Genomic DNA, 23,920 nt, shown 5'->3' with positions numbered 1-23,920 from the left:
TAACTGGCCCTGACTCTTCTCAAAACCACATCTGCACTTACCATTCTTTTCAAAGTAGCTTATTGGACTACTCCAAAATATCAGGGTGCTTTCATTTCAGTTTCCTTCCACCTCTCGCTCACGAGGCAACTGTCGCCTTTTGCCCAGGACTCAGGGAATTCCGGGAACTTGGGAATTTCAGGGCTAAACAAGTGAAACAGGATGAGTTATTCATCCAAACACCAGCCTGGTTCCGGCCTCTAGCCCTTGTTTCTAAAGTGTCGACATATCTGCTGCTTAACCTAATACAAGTTTAGCAGCCTTCTCAATTTTTTGGTGGGGAGGGGGAGGTGGGATAGAGTTGCACTATGTTGCCCAGGCCAGTCTTGAACTCCTGAGTTCGAGTGATCCTCCCACTTCAACCACCTGAGTAGCTAGAACTACAGGCGCACACCACTGCACCCAGCTACCTTCTTAATTTTTTTTTTTTTTTTTTTTGAGACGGAGTCTTGCTCTGCCACCCAGGCTGGAGTGCAGTGGCGGATCTCAGCTCACTGCAAGCTCCGCCTCCCGGGTTTACACCATTCTCCTGCCTCAGCCTCCCGAGTAGCTGGGACTACAGGCGCCCGCCTCGTCGCCCGGCTAGTTTTTTGTATTTTTAATAGAGACAGGGTTTCACCGTATTAGCCAGGATGGTCTCGATCTCCTGACCTCGTGATCCGCCCGTCTCGGCCTCCCAAAGTGCTGGGATTACAGGCTTGAGCCACCGCGCCCGGCCCCTTCTTAATATTTTGAAGGTCAAAAGACATACATGTAAGAGCTGATTCCAAAAATATATTGGTTAGTACTGAGTGAAAATGCCAAGCCAGTTTAAAACTAAAAGAAATAGCAGGTTGCAAATTAAAACTTCTTGCTGCTCAAAAAAATTAAGGACTTGGAATGGTAGCCAGATGGCTGGGGTGAAAGGTTTATGAGATGTCATAGATAAAGCTGGTAAGTAGGTTTGACCAGGATCCCTTTTCTGTGTGTGTGCACTTGTGCAGATGGGCTTGCACGTGTGTGTACATAAGTATGAGGGAGAAAGTTAAATGCTATGGACAAATTTTGGAAAAATCAGATTGTAGAACTAAGATAGTAACTGGATATAGCAGGTAAGAGCAACTTAACTAGGAAAATGGATTAATTAATAAATTGTTCTCAAATTTTATTTTTATCATAAATTTAAGTAAGCCCTTGGTTCCTTTTATTACATTGCTATGATAATCTAGTATAATACCCGATATAAATCCAAAGCAGGTGATTGGTTATTTCTAACTTAATATATCGATATTTCACAGGCAAGTTTGAGATGCATCAAATAATTGTCAGAAATAGGGAAAGAAAGATGAGTAGGCTGGGTGCAGTGGCTCATGCCTGTAATCTCACACTTTGGGAGGCTGAGGTGGGAGGCTCACTTGACCCCAGGAGTTCAAGACCAACCTATACAACATAGTGAGATCCTGTCTTTATTAAAAAAAAAAAAAAAGGATAGTCGAAGTATGTATTTAGAACATTTGGGCAACTGATATTTTTAAATTAAAATGTTTTAGAAACTTTTGATATTCTTTTTCTTCACAACCTTAAGATAATTGGTCTTTTCTTGCATTTGATGACTTTAACTAAACATATTACAACCACTGATTTATTTCCATAGCTGGTTTTATAAAAAGTTCCCTTAATAGTCAATGAAATGAGTTTCTTAACTGAGAGCGCTTTTTTTCCACTCAGAACTAATTAGCTATGCTTAAGACTTTCTCACAAGAATTTCTCTACAGAGGAAACAGTACTTTGACTTTGAGGCTCTCCACTAGAATAAAACTATCTATGGGAAGGATCATGTCCCCTCTACCATCCCCATTTTCATATAGGCTGTTAAATGTTCAGGAATCTGTTGGTGTTCACAGAACTGCCTTTTCTAATACAATGATTTTGAGGCAAGATGATTCGGGGAGACAAAAAGTGTGGGACTACCGTTTTGGGCTTCTAAATCAGTAACAAAATGCCTATCAGATATTCACAAAACTAAATTCCGAATGTATACATTCAGGGGGTTTCTATTACCATATTAGTCCGTAGCTGTTAACACACCACAATAGAGACGATTAATACCGAGTATACAGTTACAGATAAATTGATCAAATTCATTCACTCAATAAATATTTATGGGGTACTTTCTATGTTTAAAAACATTTCTAATCACTAGGAATATTGTCAAAATATTAGCCCTGTAGAGTTTACAAAATAGCTAGTAGAATTTACAAAAATCTCTAGCCTTGTAGAATTTAAATTCTAATAGGGGAGACAGATAAAAAACCCAAAAGTAAATAGTATGTCAGATGGTGATACATGCTATGAAAAAGTAAAGCAGCCTAAGAAGGTTAGGGAATGATCCAGAGTGGATGGGGCAGGTATGCTGCTTGAGATATGGTGTCAAGGAAGGCCTCTCTGAAAAGGTGATTTGAGCAGAGACCTGAAGGAAGTGAAGGAGTGAGGGAGTGGGCCTTGAAGGTATCTGAGGAAGAGCAGATGAGGGAGCAGCAAGTGCCAAGATCCCGAGGCAGAATTGCTGGACATATTCAAGGAATAGCAAGGAGGTTAGTTTGGTAGGAGCAGGATGAGAAGGGAGAGAATGGCAGGAAATGAGGTTAGAGAGGTGGGAGCAGGGTGGCAGATTTTGTCAGGTTTACAGATTACAGTAGATATTTTGGGCATTCAATCCCAGGGAGATGCCTTTAGAAGTAGAAAGTTGCATTTTTTTCCTTCAATTTTTATTTTAAGTTCTGGGGTACATATACAGGATGTGGTTTGTTACATAGGTAAATATGTGCCATGGTGGTTTGCTGCACAGATCATCCCATTGTCCAGGTATTAAGCCCAGCATACATTAGCTATTTTTCCTGATGCTCTCCCTCCACCCCCTCAACAGGCTCCAGTGTGTGTTGTTCCCCTCCATGTGTCCATGTGTTCTCATCATTCATATCCCACTTATAAGTGAAAATATGTGGTGTTTGGTTTTCTGCTCCTGCATTAGTTTGCTGAGGATAAAGGCTTCCAGCTCCATCCATGTCCTGCAAAGGATGTGAGCTTGTTCCTTTTTTATGGCTGCATAATATTCCATGGTGGATACATGGAATATTACATTTTCTTTATCTAGTCTATCAGTCACTGGTGGGCATTTGGGTTGATTCCATGCCTTTGCTATTGTGAATGGTGCTGCAATAAACATATGCATGCATGTATCTTTATAATAGAATAATTTTTATTCCTTTAGGTGTATACCCAGTAATGGGATTGCTGGGTCTAATGGTATTTCTGCTTCTAGATCTTTGAGGAATTGCCACACTGTCTTCCACAATGGTTGAACTAATTTATACTCCCACCAACAGTGTAAAAGCATTCCTATTTCTCCACATGCTCGCCAGCATCTGTTGTTTCTTGACTTTTTAATAATCACCATTCTGACTGGCATGAGATGGTATCCCATTGTGGTTTTGATTTGCATTTCTCTAATGATCAATGATGTTGAGCTGTTTTTCATATGTTCGTTGGCCACATGAATATCTTCTTTTGAGAAGTGTCTGTTCATGTCCTTTGCCTACTTTCAGCGGGATTTTTTCTTGTAAATTTCTTTAAGATGTTTGTAAACTCTGGATATTAGACCTTTGTCAGATGGATAGATTCCTAGAATGTTCTCCTATTCTGTAGATGAAGGTTGCATTTCTTAATTAAAATATCCTCAAACCAAACGGGTGTTCCTTCTCTTATGTTCAGGTGTATAATGGCCCCTGCTTTTGCTAGAATGTCTTTCCCTAACAAGGGAGTGGGGCTTTCCAGCATAATTAGAAAAGCATGTGGAAAGAGTAAAGTTCCCAGTCACAACTTAGTGGCCGGGAGAAGTATCTAGTGACTGGCCATCCTAGCACCCCTCAGATAGTGACAGATCTGGAGGACAGTTGTCCGGGACAGGAGAGTAAGACTGAGAAGGCTGTGCCAGTGTCCAGGAGACAGTTAACCTTCTGGCCCTCAATGGTCAAGCATACCCAGGGCTCTGTGAAGGTGATGACATGAGCTGGTGCTTGTCCCGGGCACCCCTCCCAAGGAAATCTCAACTGCACAACCCCTACTATGCCCCAATTCAGCAGGAATCAGTTAGAGTGGTCGTGGGCCAACCTCCCCAACAGCACTTGGGTTTTCCTGTTGAGAGCGGGGACTGAGACACGGACTAGCTGGATTTCCTAAGCTGACTAAGAATCCCTAAGCCTAGCTGGGAAGGTGACTGCTTCCAACTGTAAACACAGGACTTGCAACTTAGCCCACTCCCGACCAATCAGATAGTAAAGAGAGCTCACTAAAATGCTAATTAGGCAAAAACCAGAGGTAAAGAAATAGCCAATCATCTATTGCCTGAGAGCACAGTGGGAGGGACAATGATCTGGATATAAACCTAGGCATTCAAGCCGGCAAGGGAACCCCCTTTGGTGTCCTTCCCTTTGTATGGGAGCTCTGTTTTCACTCTATTAAATCTTGCAACTGCCAGGAAAAAAAAAAAAAAAAATCCTCAAACCAAATTGACACAATACTGGCCTTAACCAACACATTTATGCCCAGTGTTCCATTTTTTGATTGCCACGTAACAATGGAACACAATAAAAACTTTTTCTCTTCAAATTTTTGTTCCTTAAATTTTTCTAGGTAACACATATGAATTTCATGCAAAAATTCAAAAAATGGCAACCTCAGGCATAAATGGGTTACGAAGACTGATTTCTACTTTGAATTATTTTTCAAACTTAGATGGCTCATTCTATAAGCATATTAATTCAATCTTGGGAAAAACGTGCCTGGTAATATGGCAGAAACCCTAGTTGTAAAAATATCTTAGAACAGCTTGACTCTTTCTCAGGTTTTCCATCTTTCACGTCTCTAAAATGTTCAGTGCAAGTTTTTATAGTGAAGCAGGGCTGATATTTTTGTAAACTTATGGTATATTATTGATAAGTTTCAAATGACAAAATCTAGTCTATTAGCTAGCATATTTTCATTTACTTCAATTATTTATTCAAAAAACATTTACTTTGCATTTATTATATTCCAGAATTGTGTTAGGTCCTCAAAATACAAAGATATATAAAGGCTCTTTCCTCAAAACAGATTCATAAGTAAATAATTGCAAGATGATATGGCAAGTGCCTACTATATAGTAGTTGCTCATTAGATACTTGTTTAATGGATGAATGATGGTAGGACTGAGAATGAAATTATTATCTTTGTCTGAGGAAGTCAGGGAAGGGGGAAGGAATCACTTTGGACCATTAGCTCCATGGGAAAAGGGGGAAAGGGCATTATCTTGTTCACTCCAGCATCTAGCAGAGAATCCAGCAAATAATCAGTGCGCAGTAAAAATGTATGGAATGAATAAATGGGTGAGTGAACGAGGAGATGAGTCAGCAATGTCTGAGGGAGGAATAAAATTTGGGAAGCAGGTGCACATTGCTTGTAAAGGAAACAAAGTATACAGAAGGCATAGAGATGTAGAAATATATTATTCCTTTCCAGTAATAATTTTGGGTTTTCATTTAAAGTACTCTGTCACGTATACACTAGAGACGTAATTGTTGGTACACATGCTTCTTTTTGGTGTATTTCATATGAATCTATATGCATCTAAAAATTTTCTACAACACTATTGGTATATGTGTGCGTGTGTGTATATATATATACACATATATATATGTGCTGGATGAAATATCTATGTTTTTAGCACAGAAACTTGTGTTGTCATAACTTATTTTAAATAGCATATTTACAAGCAAGAACAACTCTGAAATCAGAACACATAACATTGTCCTAATAATACAAAGATTAATTCACAGAGCACATTTGGTGGGAAAAAAATTACACATTTTGCCACATAGTTAAGTGTATTATCTTGTCCATTAGTTGTGCAGTTAAACCTTTATCAAGGTATAACAAGCCCTCAAAGTGATTTCAATTGTATGACAAAAGGGATGGAATAAAATGCATTTAAAACTGGTTCACACCAGCTCTCCTGCGTGTACTATTAACTGCTAAGATCAAGTCACAAAACATTATTTTGAGGAGAAAGGGTTTAGTGAACCCTAGAAATTGGGTTTGATTTATGCCAGAAAATCTGCCTTTTCACTGCTTGAGATTTCTATGGAAGAAAGCCACAGCCTTTTACCAAATGGTTTCTAAGGAAACCCCTTATAGCACAGCATTGGAAAACAATTTGGTTGTTAATGAGAAATGGTTCTCACGGTGGGAAAGTGTTGACTGAAAGAAAAGGCTTCTGGAGTTGGCGGTCAGTCTGTAAAAAGTGTTTACTGCTCTACAGTTACGTTTATGAAATTTCTAGATACAGCAAACATTTTTAGGTCCCATTTTCCAGTCATTCTCGCTTGTAAATATATTTTTTAAAGAAGCTAGGGCAATAGAAAAGCTTTGTCTTAAAGTGTAGATACTTGAACTTGCAAAAATATATTCCAACAAGTTGTCTTCCAGAATCTTTGCACTCCAGTGAGTTTTTCAGTCTGTTTTGGAATTGTAACATTCCAGAATTTATATGTTAGCATTGAAATATAAGTAAATTAATTTTGCATAAAATATTTCTAAAAATCCTAAAATACAGTAGGGTATTTATGTATTTTTAAAACATTTTAAAAATGTATTCTGAAATGTCCCATAAGTTGTATTTATTTTACTTCTTTAATTTCTCCATAAAAATAAAATAATTAATTGCAATGACTATTTTAACTATAATCCTTTTGTAAGATTTTCAAGATTAAATTTTAATATCTAATGAAGCACTAAACCTTGTAGTTAAAAAATAAATGCTAAATATACACGATTCTTCTAAATGTACCTATTGAAGTCAGACTCCAAAATAACTACACCTGTATTTTCCTGATAATCTTTAAGTAATGAAAGCCAAGGAAACTCATGCAATAACTTTATTTAAAGTTATTTAAAGATTTTCATCTGTAGCATGATTCAGAAACATGAACAAATATATGACAGGAACCAAAAAAGTGACCATCAGAAGTTCAGAGGAAAATATTTAGAAATATTTCTTGCTTTGGGATTGTTATAAGTTTTCAAGTCTGTTTAAAAATATAATACTCAGTTGTTAAGTCACTTGAAAGCATATTGCTGTATTGCTTTGCCCAAAGCTGCCATCAGTCCATCTGTCCACAAATGTGTTTTCTGCTTTAGACTTTCATACAAGGCAGAGTTGCCAAAAGTCTTGGTGTTGTCTTCCGTTGTTTTCCTCATTTGACCCCCACCTCCTTTCTCTTTCTTCTCTGGTCTTTGAAATTCCTCCACTTTGGGCAGCTGCTTTCATTTGCAACTCTGCTTTGAGCAGGGAAAAAATTCTGCCAATGAAAACAGGAAAAATAAGAAAACAAGAAGGGTTGCAAGTGTTTTGCATGTGTTGCAGCTCTCCGGCTGTCCACTTTGGGGTCTTCCCACTATTGGGTAGTATACTGAGAAGGAATCTGTTGTTGGAAACTGACCCTAGGTGACCAGAGCTTATCTAAGGGACATTTTTCTTTTCATCTTAGAATTGGTAAATTTAGAAATCATTTGTGTTAAAAAGAATTGTGAAAGTGATATTTTATGTTTACTCACCCACTCCATATTCTGAGGGTGTATATTCATCAGATCTATGAATGAATAGATCTAATGGTTTGGTCAGATCTATGCTATTGTTAAGTTACAGTAATATATATATATATAATATTTTAGAGACAGGGTCTCACTGTGTCGCCCAGGCTGGTCTTGAACTCCTGGGCTGAAATGATCCTCCAGCCTCAGCCTCCCGAGTAGCTGGGACTACAGGCACTTGCCACTGTGCCCCGCTATAGTATTTTTGATTATGACAGTTGAGAGGGAGAGAATATGACCTTTTTTTAACTCTCCTTCATTCCCTGCAATACACACAAAAAACCTCACAGGGCAGAAACTTCCCTAACTTTCTCAGAGTAGTATATGATAGATATGCATGTACAATACATGAGAGTACTTCATAAATATTAGTTCATGAAGCTAATGAAGAAAACATCTTTTCTAAGTCAAAAAATAGCAAGCAAATTCTTAATAGTTGCTGTTATTATGCCAATATGCTTGATTTTTGAAGTTTAGTGAGATCTTTTTTGAGTGGCTATAAAAGGGAAGAGATGTAAGTCTTCGTTAATAAAACATCGGGAGTATTGATTGATGGTGGTATCTGAATAATATACTCAAAATTGTAATGTAGTTTCTGACTTGGCACATCTATCTTGTTTTCACTTCTTTGCTTCCTCCTTTTTCCACAGTATCCACTGCAGCACCAAGGATGGTTCCCCAGATAAGGCAATAATCTAATAAGGCAGCTGTAGATCTCTGTGTTAGAATTAAGGAAGGAGTATTTGTCATTACTTCTGTAACCCACTCTGCATCCACACTCACATATAATATATAGCTGAATGAAGAAATCGCTCAAGCAAAATGTTGCCTCCCTTTGACCTTGTCTGAGTGCCATTCATTGTTATTATCAGAACTGAGCAGTAAATGGCAGGAACCACACAGAGTTGTAAACAAGTACATGTGAGAAAAAGAAGTAACTGTATTTGCTGAGTCAAGATCCATGTAAAGGAGAGGATCACATTTCCCTTTCTTGGAAACACTTTTGAAAATATTTAGTCCCAAGTTCAAGTTAAAATATTCTCATTAATTGCTGTGTGTTAGACTCTTCACTAGTAGCTGTGAATACAGAAATAATGAAGTATCTTCCTCATGGAAGAACTCACAGACTAGACTTATGATAACCTCTCTTCTCCTTAGAATTTGAAGGACTTTAGATGGTTTTCCCTAGATTTTTGTTTTGTTGCACAGTGTTACTCATATTCACTTAATGAATCTCTAATGAAAGGCCTATTTGGTGGTATAGTAGGAGTCCTAATGATGAATAAGTCCTAATGATGAATAATTCCTAATGATAAATAAGACATCATTAGGACTTCTACTTTATCAGTCTGTTTTACGAGTCCCACTCCACTAGACTGGGGCCTTCTGGAGGGTAGGTTCCAGAAGGCCCCAGTCTAGTGGAGGAGTGAGACTTGTAAAATGGAAATTATAGTACAATTTTTATAGAAATGATCAAATCGTATACTTTCTGGAACACTTAACTTCTGAGATTGATAGATCTTACCAGTCAAATGAGAATACACATAAGATGTTGTAGCATTGTATCTGGCAGATTGAGAGGACACAAAAGATGTTAACTGCCTCCTTTACCATTATCACCTTTACCTTTCCTGTTTCACTATTCTTATGCTAGATATTGAATACAAATCTAGCCCTTCCATATTTGACCTCTTTAAATGTCTCATTAACAAAATTCAATCTACTTTCTAGGTGACATGAGACTCCTTATGTATCAACCTATCATTATCACTTATGTTCTTCCACAGTTCCTGAATATCACGTGTGGTGATAGACATGAAAATGTATGAAAAATTGTGTTCATTGAGAGAAAATGGAAGGCTTTTCATTCTACTTCCACATTTTCATTCCAGCAGCTTTTCTCCTTTGGAGGATGAGTACTGAATCTTGCAATGAAACTTTTTAAACTTAAGGTATATTTTAGTGAGTTCCACTCTGTCTGACTGTCTGATGCCATCATGAATATTCAGTTAACTTTTATTTTATTTTATTTTATTTATTTATTTATTTATTTTTGAGATAGAGTCTCACTCTGTCGCCCAGGCTGGAGTGCAGTGGCATGATTCGGCTCCCTGCAACCTCTGCCTCCCGGGTTCAAGTGATTCTCGTGCCTCAGCCTCCTGAGTAGGTGGAACTACAGGCATGCACCACCATGCCTGGCTAATTTTTGTATTTTTAGTAGAGATGGGGTTTCACCATGTTGGCCAGGCTAGTCTCAAACTCATAACCTCAAGTGATCCACCCACTTTAACTTCCCAAATTGCTGGGATTACAGGCATGAGCCACTGTGCCCAGCCAAATATTCAATTAACTTTTAGATCTGGGTTTCTGAACCTCAGCTCTACTGACATTTCCAGCCAGATAATTATTTGTTGTGTGGGCTGTCCAGTGTGCTGTAGGATGTTTGGCAGCATCCCTGGCCTCTACCTACTAAATGACAGCACCCCTGCACAGCTCTGACATTCAAAAATGACTCTAGACATTGCCAAATATCCCTGGAGGATAAAATCATCCCCAATTGGGAACCACTGCTTTTGATCATCCGGCCATTGATTTTAGGCCAATAGGTTGGAGCTATGTGACTACAAGGGTGTGTGGTCTTTCTTCTGGTAGGTGTAGGACTTCAGTCTGCCATGCTTCTTCACATACTCAGTGCCTAATGTGTGCAAGGTACCAGCAAACCATGAGGAGAAACGTGGTCCATGTCTCGAAGAAATTCATAGTCTAACAATTTGTAAATTAAGTTGATTCTTCAGGTTTTGGAAATATGCTAGGTGATTCTTGGTAATGCTTTGAAGTGGTACCTTGAGCTTCTTAGGTAGCTGTGATAAATTTCCACAGTTGGATATTATTATGTGTTATCAAAATACTTCCAAAGCAGTGAACAACCCCTATACTTTTCTTGAAATTTTTCATTGAATAGTTGATTCTTGGGTAAGGAATGAATTGAAATTTTCAGCTTTGTTTTACTGGGATATTTGCTTGTTGTTTTAATGTTTAAACCTTATCCCTCCAAATCTTTTATAAATCAACACTTGTGTTGTAGATTTGGAGGATAATAACAGCACCTGTCCTGATACATAGAGTTCTTATTGTTTAGACAGCTGTCTACACTCTGAACATCAGCTGTCTGTACTCTGATTTGAGGGGTGTGTATGTGATCTAGGTTTGAACAATAAAAATATTGAACCCCCCTTCCCTGGTACCTACAATTGTTTAAGAGATGAAAACATGCAAAAGTTGGTATAAATTTCAATTCTAAAAGAATATTTGTATAGTAAAAATCTTACAATTGTGTAACTGAAGCTAACCTAAGTGTTCAGCTTACTATCAAGTATGTAAAAACCTTAAAAAGCCTTTGAAAATAACAAAAAAATTCCAAATACTGTAATTAAGCATTTGATTCATTTAAAATCAAGTATGGAGCAACATATAATATAGCATTTAATATCACATTTGAACTGATAGATCATTAGGACAACTTAGTTAAATAGTAATAAAAGAATTAATCCCCAGGAGTATAGCATTTCTCTGGCATTTATCTAGTCCTTTGTATATAACAAAGTGGTTCAGCTCTTCATTCATAAAACTGTGTTAGGAATCTGAGTCATATGGTTTTCTGTGTGACAATTTAGACACTTTAGCCTTTGCATTTCAGAAACACTAGGAAAGTTTTTATTTGTTTGAAATAGATTCCAATGATCTGTTCTATTTTTTTCTGATGAAAAGGGAAAGGGAAATTTCTCTGACTTCTAAACTAACTTGAGAGATTTCCCTGTTGCCTCAGTCTGTCCTCCCACCCCTAAGCTAGATAGAAAGACAGATATGTGTGTGCATACTATAACATTGTTTAAATGATACTCATATTATTGTTCTGAAATAGCCATACTTTAAATGGTTTCAAATAATTAACTTCAGTTTTCCTAATATAATTTATGTAAATCATATGACTAGGTCAAATTTAATAGAAAATTTGGGAAGAAAGGTATTTAAAAATATATTTTATGATGAAAACTATCTTGATAAATTTCCTTATTTATTTTATATGATAAAAATCTTTAGTTGCTCCCTAATAAAATATCACTTAACTTACATTACAATGCTGGGCATGTATTACAAGTTGCTCATTTTTAGAGCTAATTTATGTAGCATATTTGCGTGTATGCATAAAAGATTGTGACAGAGATAAGAGAAATAAGTGAAACATGTTCAGTTATTCACAATATAAGTGAATATAATCTATTAATATTCAAATTAAAAACTAGATAGCAACTCAGTAGTTCATTTAGTTGAGAAACTTAGGGGAGGATGGGGAACTAACAAATAATGGTACGATTATTATCATTCCCATTTTACAGACAAGGAAAATGAAGAAGCACAGAGACGTTAAATAAAACTCTCTCAAGGTCATGCAGCTGAGAAGAGATTGGACTTGAACTTCAGTGCCAGCCCTGTTAATCGTATTCTGTACTGTCTCTCAGGTTCTTATGCCTTTGTTTGAAAAACATGGTTCCCTGTGAAATTTTACATGTAGAAGAAAGCTTCACACTGTGAGAGCTCTCAGGATATAATTATTTCAGACAGATACCGGGAACATAAGATGGCTTATCAATCTAAAATGGCCTTCCTGTCCTTTGGATTGAACTGAAACCATCCCTAATTCCAGGGATAGGTAGATGATTCAGGTTTGGACAATCAAAATATTGAACCACCCTGGGCCTACAAGCGTTTCTGGGATGGAAACATGCAAATGTTGGTCTAAGTTGTTGTTCTAGGCAGCCCAATACATTTCTCCAATGCCTGGTGAGCTCTAAATGTCTTTAAATGTTTGTTGCAGAATGAATGAGAATACAAGTTTTCTCTTAGAACATATCCCTGACATTAGGTATGGGATAAAAGTGGAAAATGCAGTTTGCCTTATAATAATACCTTTCAGAAATGACTTGTCTATAACAGCCATTCACCAGTATTCTAAAGGGCACCTGTCAAGGAGTCACTGCGTTTTCAAAAGTACATTTATTCTCACATCACTGGCCAAAGTCGATCTATTGTCATCACATTATGCCCCTAGTATAGAGATGGCCCCTATATTAGAAGTAGATATGAATTGTTGAGACCTAGAAGCTTAGTTCCCTTAGAAGCCTTTTTACCTGAGGGCAGGGAGTATAGTGAGGATCACCTGCTTTGAGTCATACTGGCCTGAGGTTGAATCGTAGCTTTGAAGTCAACTGAGGAATCGCATACTATGCATAGCATGACCAGCGGCATACTGTGCAATTCCTCAGTTGACCAAGTAATTATAATCACTCATAGGATTGTTTTGTGAGTTAAAGGAAAGCTATATATACTCACATAAAATAAGTTGTGTTATTTTACTTTCTTTTACAACTCTCAGTTGCAGGGATAAAAGGGAAGGAAAGAGGGAGGGATGGAAGGAGAGAATAATGGGAGGAGGAAGGGAATGATAAAAGAAATTCGCTAAAAAAATTAACTCATTACTGAAATATTAAGGGTTCAAACAATATTCTCAGGACTTGGCTCTGCATTTATCCAGCCTATTTTTCTTAATACTTGCTTTAACTGTCAAATAAGTTATTTCCTAATGTCATCCTTTAGCAACTCTAAACTTACACATCTTGCCAGTGTCTAATATAACATAAAAAAGAGCAACTCTCCCCAGAAGACTACCTATGGAAGTCTTGGCCTCACTTTGATGAGACAAACTTGCACGTTTCTATTCCTAAAACAACTGTAAATTCAGGGGGGTTCAATAGTTTGTTAGATCACATGCCTGTCCCTGGAATGGGATAGTTTCAGCTCAATCCAAAGCAGGGGGACCGAAGGCACAGGAAGCATGGTTGTCCAAAGAAAATTGTTGATAGTATTACCAAAAGAAAGGGGAATGAATATTAGATGGTAAAATCAGGAAAAAAAAAAAGTCCACTACACTGTCACTTAACTAAATAGCAGTTATTACTGTGTTTTGTGCCACTTACAAATTCCTATTCAACCTACTACTACATTTTAAAAAATCACTCTATTTAACAACTTTATTCAGAAAATATATTTAGATTTCCAATTTGGGATATTGAAATACATCTTCTACCTTTGCTTCAAGATGAATATAATTAGCAGGAATTCCTTAATAGGCCTATGTGGAACTCTCATTTAACTTTTATGAACCTCAGTTTTCTTCTCATTGTCTAAAGAGTTACAATTTTCTTTACTTTTGGCCAAGGTATCTCTGCTCCCTGCAGAATATAACAGATTGTTGTCTTATAACTTTTCTCCTTTCCTCTTGTTCCAGAAGCAACAGTTACTTCTTTTAGGCTAGGTTATTTTCTTTTTTTTTCCCCCCTCAAACTGCTGATAACTATATACATGCCACTACTTCTGGCTTCTCTTTTTTTAACTTTGGCTCTAGATGGAATGATAGGGTACACATAAATGTTCATGTGGGCTCTGGAGTATACCAGGAACTGAAGTAAGGTACATGGACATCTTGAATATTGTTAACTGTGAGATGGGCAAGCCTATGCCTTTGCAAATAAAGAAGGATTAGGAAAGATTAAGGTGAGCTTTCTCGCAAATAGATGGGTCATGGTAATAAGGAATTCTGAATGCATGAACAGTGATGCTCAAAAGCAGGGGGTCTTCAAACTATACTCAAGGACCAAATCATTGCCTGTTTTTATAAGTGAAGTTTTATTAGAATACAGCTCCACCCATTCATTTAAGTGTGGTCTATGGCTGCTTTAGGACTTAAAATACCAGAACACTTGTGACAGAAACCTTCTGGCCCTCAAAGCCTAGAATATATGCTAATCTGGCTCTTTAAAGAAGTTTGCCAACACCTGCTCAATTGTAAGGACGATATTAGTCGGGTTCTAACAGAATTGCTTGTTGAAGTAGGGTTTAAAACACATGGTAGAGACTCCACTGTCATAACCAGAGAGAAGACTGCCAAGAATTAGGATAACTTGGTCTCAGGCAAAAGGGCTACATAAAAGGCAGAATCTTAGTTCTGCAGGGCCAGTGCAGGAGGTGAGGAGGCAGGGGTTACACTGGTGTCCGTGGGTCATTGTTCATGCAATGGATACTCAGTCTGATTGAGGGACACATGCGAGGCTAGAATTTGTGCTGAGTCACCAGATTTAAGATCTGAGAAAAATGACGTACATTTCTTCACTTCAAAGACATGAGGGTCATTAATCCAGATTTTCCCCTTGTTGAACTAACTCAGGAATGGAAAACAACCTTGGTGAGGAAATGGGACACTGAATAGGGATATTTCCTACCAGCCCAAGACTAGGGTTAGGGAAGGACTCACTTATTGGTAAGAAAGGATTTTTGCCTCTACAGACCTTTACTTAGACCTGTACTTAAATGAGGTAAAAAGTGAGAAAGCAATATTTCTGAAGTGCCTACAAACCTGAGGAGTCTTTCTCCATTTGTATGTTACTCAAGATCTCAAAATGCCACAACTCTTTAAAAGGGCTCCTTCTCTCCTTTGTATTGGTGACTTGCAACATGCTATTTGAATCTTTCAGTAGGCTGACCTGTTTGGCTAATGCCATAACCCAAATTAATTGTTCTTTCCTCCATGTTTTTATCTTATCACAGTAGTCAGCATATCTTGCCTTGTATTATACTTATATGTGTACATGTAGTCTTCCCCCAGACTAGCCATTACTTGAGAGCGAAATTTTAGCCTTACCCATCTAAATATCCCCTGAGTGCTTGTCTAGTGAATGCCTAATTATAATGCCTATTGACTTAAATGGAATTTAATTAAATGGGGTTTGTTCTATTCTGCTAAGACTGTAGTAGATGTAGGTACAAGTCTGATTCTTTTCTTATAACCACCATTTTCCCCTGTTATGGATATATCAAATTACCACCCTTAACATCTCTTCCAGATTAATTTTTCTTGAATAAGCCCCTACTTGACCACAGCTGATTAAATTCCCCCAAGGGAACTCAGCCACATAGGTTTTATTTGTTTGTTTTTTGGTTGCAAAAAGCAGAATGGTACGTATGCAACAGAGACTATCTTAAATACGAGAATTATTAGAGTAGCTCACAGAATCGAAGGTATCACTGAACAAGCAAGCTTCAGGAGGTTAGAAACCAGGACAATTCTGGGGACTCGAGCATTGAGAACTCATGAACTCTTTGACCCAGAGCACCCCAAGGCACCTCCAATAAAGACTCTTCTGTGTAAGCCAACTGGATTCAATAATGTAACTCTGTGCTCAGGAATAGGTGGTTCCTTTTTTTTTTTTTTTTTTAAATCAGAAATTGGAGTTAAGAGGATGCAGGGAGAGTGGTAGACAAACGGAAACAAGTGTTACCATAGCAATCTATTAGAGGGCAAACTAAGCCACCAGGAGTCTCTCAAGAATGTAAATTTAGAGGCCAAACAAACAAACAAATGTTATGAGTGACTTTTGGCTTAAATATCATGTAGACTAAGACTGGAGGCACAGTGGAGAAGCAGGGAAAACAGAGCTGAAAGAAGCAAAATGAAGGATAGGAGTGAGCATCCCCTAAGATGGACAAGGTGGCTTCATTTCCTAATGGTTTCTCCTCTTCTTCTTTTCCTTGAACCTACCAATGTGTGGTTATTTTCCTTCAATATTGTGTTGTAAGATATCCTTCCAGTTTATAAACAGAAAGGATAGTAATTGCTTCATGTTAGAATATTTAGCTATAGAATAATAGGAATCAAAATTATCTTAGACATCAAAGAGTACAGAAAATCAAAGATAATCTGAGGCAACAAGACACAAATCCCATTTATCAATTCTGCCATTTGGTGATCATGATGTTAGCGATCTGAGATATGTCCAGCTAACTACCAATCACTATTTTAAGCATTTACATGTATTGTTCTCTCAAAAGCTCTGAGGGATAGGTAGAATTATTTGCCTCATTTTACACATAAGAGAGCTAAAGTATAGAAATAAAAAGTAATGGAGCCAGGATTCCAATTTCCTAATTCAACATCAAAGCCTAAATTCTTGAAAGTGCAGGTCTCTTCACAAACTTCAGAAATGCCACAGCATACAAGAAATCTTAAGTTTTAGGGTGGTTCAAAACCTTATAAATCCCTCTGAGTCAAAAATTTCTCTTTTTTTTCCAGATCCTATTCAAATGTCAGTGTTACTATTTAGCCTTGGCTATCTCCATTAAAGGCAACTTCTTTCTGGACCAAGAAATAAAGCTTTACATCAGCAGCTTCCGTAACAGCAATAATATGAATGACCATTTACTGAGCAATTGCAATGCACCAGGATTATGGTTCATGAGCACTTTATATGTATTATCTCACAACTCACTGAGTTAGATACTCTTCGCAACCCAGTGAGGTAAATACTCTTACTTCCACAGTATATATTATTATATAATAAAATGCTTAGAATATACACACAGTAACTAAACAATACTTATAAAATATGGCTCTAGATATGTTTGATAAATATTTGCCAAATGAAAACATGAAGGAATCAATTAGCAATATCTCTCTGCAGCCTTTAGCCCTTGAGAAGCATGTAGAAAAGAGGAGCTGTCTTCTCTTTTAGCAAAACTTCTGTCAGAGGTAGTTTCCCCTGACTTAGACAGTTGTGTTTTTTTCCCTACAGAATGATTCAGTCTCAGAATTGTTCTTTAATCCTCAATATTTCCATTAAGAAGAGCTTCTATCAAGTGCTTCAAAAGTAGTCAATGTGAAGGAGTAATAATGACTCCCTGCTGGTGAGCGAAGTGTGAAGGACACAGGTCCCTTAGCCGTCCACTGGATGCTGCACTGTTTGGCCTGAGCCAGTGTGGGCAGAAATACAGGCAGCAGCATAAGCAGATGCCAAGAACCTGTCTTGCTTCTATTTTCACTGGGTTACTGTATCTCCTTTGTAGTCCAACCTGCAAATTACTTTGAGAAGAAGAGCTACACCCCTGGACCAATCTAGGAATATATTTGTTCCCTTGCCAAAGTAGGAAAAAAAATACAGAATCTTTCAAAATTGAACTCGAGGGCAACTAATTTAAATTCCTTTCCTTTCATGTTGAAAATCTTTTGACTGGGTTATTCTGAAGCCATAGCATTAGGTTACAGTTTACTTCTCTGTTACTTTACCATCTTTAAATTTGGCACCTTCAGAAGGTTGTTCTGTGCGTTAAAAAAAAAAAAAAAAAAGGAACTACAGTTGGATATTGTATTGTTGATGACCGTTATTTGATTTTGGATTCTTTTGTGTGTTTGGGTCTCGGGGTTTTTGGCTGTTGTTTGTTTTCTAGAGACAGGGGGTCTCACTATGTTGTCCAGACTAGGTTCGAGTCCCTGAGCTCAAGGGATTCTCCAGCCCCAGCCTCCTGAGTAGCTGGGACTTCAGGCACCTGTCACCACGCCCAGGGACAGTTACTTGATTCTTAATAGTCCAGTCATAATGAGACGGGATACTGCATAAGCCAAAGACCGCACAAAGTACCAATGTTAAGTGTCAAGAGGGTGTGGAGGAAGTGGGTTACAACCACTTTGTCTCCTAACTGTTGTATGTTTTGCCTTTAAAATTTTTTTTTAAGTGCATTAAACTCGAATGTATTCAGATGTGGCTGAAACGACAAAACATTAGTTTTCTTTAAATATGCATGACTTTTAAGCTTTTTCCCTTTCCCAGTGACTTGCTTCTCCACTAAGCTCTTTTTTTCCCTTTTTTTTTTTTCCTCAAATATTATTGTTTCATGTCACTGTGATAAGTTTAGTCTACTGGAAATTCCTATGTTCTCTGTAATTTAGGTTTTAAGCAACATATGATTTATCTTGTTATTTTCAAAAAAACTATCTGCCTTCCCTAAGTGGGTGACTCTCTGGCATCCTTAATATTCTTCTATAGAAATTGCGATGAAAGAACAGATAAGCCTAAGTAAATCTAGCGTGTGGAGCTCCTTTAAAATGTGAAGATTGTCAACTGGTTAAAAGTAAAACTTGATTTTGTCCTAAATATCCTTGCTGGGCCTATTATGCATTTAAAAAGGGGCCACAGCCCATTTGCAAGGCTTCTGAATGAACTCCATTCATTCTGTACTTGGAAATGTCTCTTCAGCCACAAAAAGAAACAATAGTTATAACCTAATTTCTTTGGCGCCAATATCAGCAGAAGAAGAGCCAAGAGACCATTATGAAAACTCTAGTAAGTTCTCCTGGTGATTATATAATTCTGTATTCACTGATCATATTTCTGTATTTAAATAAGTACATTTTTAAAAACATTATAAAGTGGATCGGTAATGCTGTAATATCACATTTCATGTATTATGCAACGTTTTTAAAATGGAGTATTCTAAAGTAATTTGCTTCTTACAGTTACCAAAGTTTAAAAACTACCCTAACATGCACTCTGAGATTTTAAGAGGAAAGCCTTTGTGCTTTTCATTACTGTATTTTGAAACCGGAGAGTGCAAAACCAGTTTTCTTAGGTAAACCCCTTAGTCAGTTTCCACATTTACCTGTAAAAGTCAGTGGAGGGCATACATCTGGAAGTAGTAATGGTGGTACACAATGTGTGTTAATATGATTTCCAAGGGGTATCTAGAGTGAACTTTCTTAAGCACAAATCTGATCTGAGCATGCCGCTCCTTTCTTAAAACCTTTTGTTGATTTTCCGTTTCCCTAGAAGGAAAGCCCACTGGAGCATGGGCCTTGCAAAGTGCTCTTTCTGGCTTCTGCCTACCTGCCTTTGCAGCTTCACCCCTACCATCTTCCCTGAATGAACTTTTGTCAGTGGCCTCGCTCTTTCTTCCTATGGGATATTGTTTCTGCATGTTCTTGCAGGGAATTCTCTTTCTCCCAACCCTGTTTCATTCCTTTAATCTATACAACTCTTTCTTATCCTGAAGTCTTTACCTTAAGGTTGCCTTTTCAGGAAGACTTTTAATTATATTAACTAATTAATTAATAAATAGTCTGATGTATTTGGAGCTGAGATTCTATGGGAATTAGTTTCTGGAGGGTAGTTTAGAGCCAGATTGTGAAGGACTTTCTAAACTGTGCTTTCAAGGTTTTGAACAGGAAAATGATGTAGGCTGTTTTTTAAAAGTTTGGAGGATGGTTTGTGTCTTAAAAGAATATGTAACATAACCATTTAATTTGTGAGTAGTGGACTAAGGAAACAACAGTGTAACCTTTTTCTCTCTGCAATAATCCCATCTTCAGCCTCTCAAGCACTGTGAATAATCACTTGCTCTGGTTGTATTCTTGGAGCCCCTGCTAATCCATTATTGAAAAATACCTGCGGCCTGCATTTGGCCTTATGTTGTCATTTACTTGGTAAGTAATGCTAAATATAATGTTAACTAAAATGAAAAGACCATTAAATTATTGGATAGTGTCTACTATAGTGGTTTAGAGTACAGGCTCTGGAGAGATCTGATTTAAAATTTTTGTTCTGCCACTTGCCAGCAATATAGATGTGGACAGGCTATTTAGATAATTTTCTTAGCAAAATAAACTTGAACTGAAGGGTAAGAGATTGAGGCAAGGAAGGCAGACCCTAAAGCAGTTTGCCAAGTACAAAATCTCTTGGAATTTGAGTGTTCTCTAAAAATCCATGTGAATCTTGTATTCTCTTCCACAATACATTTCTGTTTGTTTTAATATAAAAATACTTTTAAGTTGGAGGAGGGGGTTAAGTGGGTTGGTGATTATTGCCTCAAATTTTCTGTACAATTATTTATCCAGGAAAACACACATTGTTTATTCATGGCTTGAAGCAGTCTTTTTTTAAAAACATATTTTTATATTACACAAGCATGTGAACAGACTAAGGAAATTACCAGAAATGTAAATATAATATCTCATTAGAGCAGAAATTCTGCATTGATCTTCAGCCACATATTTACAGTGTTTACCCCAATATTACTATATTCTAGATAAAATGTTAAAAATCTAGTACAATAGTGTTACAAAATAAACTGATTATTTTCTTTCCCTCACCATGTATACATCTAGATTATTCCATTCTTTCTAATTACTCTTACAGGAACCTCAAGAGGCATGCTGGTTTATCTCTTTTCCTGCCTCCCCCCAAATATTTTAGTTAAATATTTTACCCTTTATACAATCCATCCTAAACATGTAATTCTTTCTATCACTTCTTTTCTTTACTGTTTATTTCATGCAGTCAGCAGTCCATTTTAGGCTTTTGCTTTTTTTTCTTGCCTGTAGTATCACTGTGAGTTCAAGAATAAGTTTTCTGTATACATTCTCTTTCCTCTTTTGCTTGACCTATGAACTGTATTCCTTCATTGTCTCTGCATCAGCTACAAAATTAAGTATTGATTTCCAAAACAGGCCTGCCTTCCCCATATTATGCTTACCTTCTTTTCCAGCCCAATATATTCCTTTACTCTCCTTGATGGTCCATCCTTTACAGCCAAAAGGTACCTTACACTCTTCCCTGAGCATCCACTGACTTGCTTGTCTCCAGGCCTCAGCACCAATTATTCCCACTGCTTGTCACTACTGTGTACATTGCCCAAAGCGTATCGCACAGGCCTCCTCCTCCTCCATAAATCCTTCCTTGATCATCCCAGCTGAATGTGTGGGGTCTCCCTCTGCTTTCACTGTTTCATTTATGGTACAGATGTTTATCAAATGCCTGGTACACATCAAGCGATAAACCGGTGCTGAGGATTTAGTAATAACTAGGGCAGAGTTATTACCCACTCTAATGGAGGTTATAATCCAACACAAAAGTGGTGTTGATAACTAATTTCAAGTTTCATGTGTTTTCCAGGGTCTGTGCAGCGTGTTTAGAAGCCTACACCTTAGGCTGGGGGTCAAGAATGTCTTCCCTGATGTGAGGTTTACACAGAGATCTGAAGAATGAAGAGTCCAGCTAAGTGAAGTGGGAGCAGATTAAGGGAATGCAAGGACATGAAGGAGTGTCCTACGCAGAGGGAACAACATATGCAAAGGCCCTGAGGTGGGAGTGAAGAAGGAACTTTTGAAGAACTGAGAGAAGGTCACTGTGGAAAACCAGATGCTGTGTGACATGAATAATGCAACAGGGGAAATTGAGATATTAGCAAAAGAAGGATTGATGACCCATGGGCTTGAAGATGTACTGGAACTAAAGTAAGGGGCGAGGATAAATAAAAAGAGGGAGAAATTGGAGAAACAGAGTGCTTGGAGACCCTGATGAATTTGAGGGAAAGGATGGTGATAGAGTTGACCTAGCCAGCTAGAAGGGTAGTGCTTTTTAGTCAGTGAGCCCTCTATCCCATTTCTCATTAAATCTTGTAATGCTTTCTCACTTCCTATATTCTGTCATATTTTATAGTTGTTTATATAATTTTCTTATTTTTATACCAATTATAGTTTCCCTGGGTGCTTATTATGGGTTAACAATGATATTATTATTAATAATATGGGTAAATGTTTACAAAGAAAGAAGTCTTTTTTGCTATTCTTATTTCTTTCTTTAATCTTTGATCAGGGGTTTTTATTTATGAATTCATCTTATATATCACTTGACAAACACTGAATGCTGAATGCCACAGAGTACATGACACTTTAGCAGCCTAAAGAAAGGCACCAAAACCAAACAGCAAACTACATGCTATAAAACAACAATTTTTGGAATTAATGAATGAGGCTAATTTTCTGGAGTCCTCTTTCTCTTTCAAAATGTAGGAAGTGTTAGTATGGCCGGGCATGGTGGCTCATGCCTGTAATCCCAGCACTTTGGGAGGCCGAGGCCGGCAGATCACCTGAGGTCAAGAGTTTGAGAACAGCCTGGCCAACCTGGGGAAACCCTGTCTCCACTAAAAATACAAAAATTAGCTGGGCATCGTGGCATGTGCCTGTAATCCCAGCAACTCAGGAGGCTGAGGCAGGAAAATCACTTGAGCCTGGGAGGCAGAGGTTGCAGTCAGCACTCCAACCTGGGCAACAAAGTGAGACTCAAAAAAAATGTAGGAAGTGTTAGTATGTCTAGGTCTATTCACAGGTTTGGAAGGAGAATGGGGATAGAAGACAGAGCAGAAAATTAGTGGTAGGATTCAGTAGATCAGATCTCCAGCTTCTTAATACCTTTGATATTTAGTCCAGTTATTGAATTGCTCTTCAATTCTCCACTCAGAACTTCTTTTCATTCCAGTGGGATTGCTTCACACTTAGGAGAATTAAGGTACTTATAAAAAGCCATTTTCAGAAAGCAATCACTAATATTATTAATAAACACATATTTGTTTTTCTGTTACATTGAATTCATTGAATCTCATTTGTATTTTCTTCATATGTTACCTTATACAGACAGATATAGGCAGGATGTCCCTGTTTTTTCAGCTGGCTGTTAAATTCACCATACATTCACTTTCAACCTTGTGTGTAAAAATAAAATTAGTTACATGAAGTAGTCATCCACATGACATGAGACCTAATTTTAATAGGAAATAATATTAAAAGTGTAACTCTCAGAAAATGTTAGTGATCATCATCTTCCCGTATTTTTTCTCCTAGGTACTTCCTAAGGGTGGCTACTCCAATGTAGCTGTAGTATATGTACTGAAGGAAGATCCTCTCATACTGCCACAGCCAACAGATAAAGTTGTGAATCTTTATTGGGAGAAGCCGTTAAGGACAGGTCTGTGAAATGGAAGGATCTCTAGATCACCACAAAGTCTGGCTCAGTGACTATGGCTTTGCAAACACTAAACATTCCTATCTCAAGTCCTGTAGATGGCTTGAAATAGCATACATAAGCATGCCTTCTACACATCTTCAGTCTTACCACCTCTTTGGAGATTCAGCCATTCTTTTTTGTACTTTAGGGAATTAAATAATTTTATAATGTGGTATAAATCTGAGCATGGCAGATGGTAGAAGAAATTTTGTCATATATTTTTAAAGAAATAAAAATGTATTATGTTTTAAAATTCCTTTAACTGTTTTTCTTACAAAGTTCCCAACAACCTAGTTACCAAGTAAACTATCTCAGGCATGATTTTTCAGTCCTTGCTAATCTGTTTATAAAATCTTTTGCTATTTTATAATTTTATCATTTATGTCTGTCCTTAAGTGTTCATTTGTTTTTATGTCTCTATATGTCATGTTTATTTGAGCTGTTTAGTGTAAAGTAAAACAAGAACTCCCTGCATCTTATAGCATAAAAAGCAA

At 37.4% G+C, this 23,920-nt stretch overlaps 1 long non-coding RNA gene across 4 annotated transcripts in view; it reads left to right on the top strand.

Moving 5' to 3' along the window:
• LOC117075443 overlaps window positions 1-23,679 on the top strand; it is a 64,799-nt gene extending 41,120 nt beyond the window's left edge. Inside the window, exons 2-7 of one of the 4 annotated variants that reach the window (XR_004434004.1) lie at window positions 12,102-12,224; window positions 14,168-14,316; window positions 16,889-17,114; window positions 19,955-20,068; window positions 21,537-21,877; window positions 23,264-23,679. This is a non-coding gene — a long non-coding RNA (uncharacterized LOC117075443). The other 3 variants (XR_004434003.1, XR_004434005.1, XR_004434006.1) reach the window with 3 other exon arrangements.
• Window positions 23,680-23,920: the final 241 nt, after the last annotated feature.

Source organism: Trachypithecus francoisi, unplaced genomic scaffold, assembly GCF_009764315.1.
Source record: "Trachypithecus francoisi isolate TF-2019V2 unplaced genomic scaffold, Tfra_2.0 Lachesis_group5, whole genome shotgun sequence".
Classification (NCBI taxonomy): Eukaryota; Metazoa; Chordata; class Mammalia; order Primates; family Cercopithecidae; genus Trachypithecus; species Trachypithecus francoisi.
The sequence above is the reverse complement of the archived record's forward strand: the minus strand, read 5'-3'. Positions and strand labels throughout refer to the sequence as shown.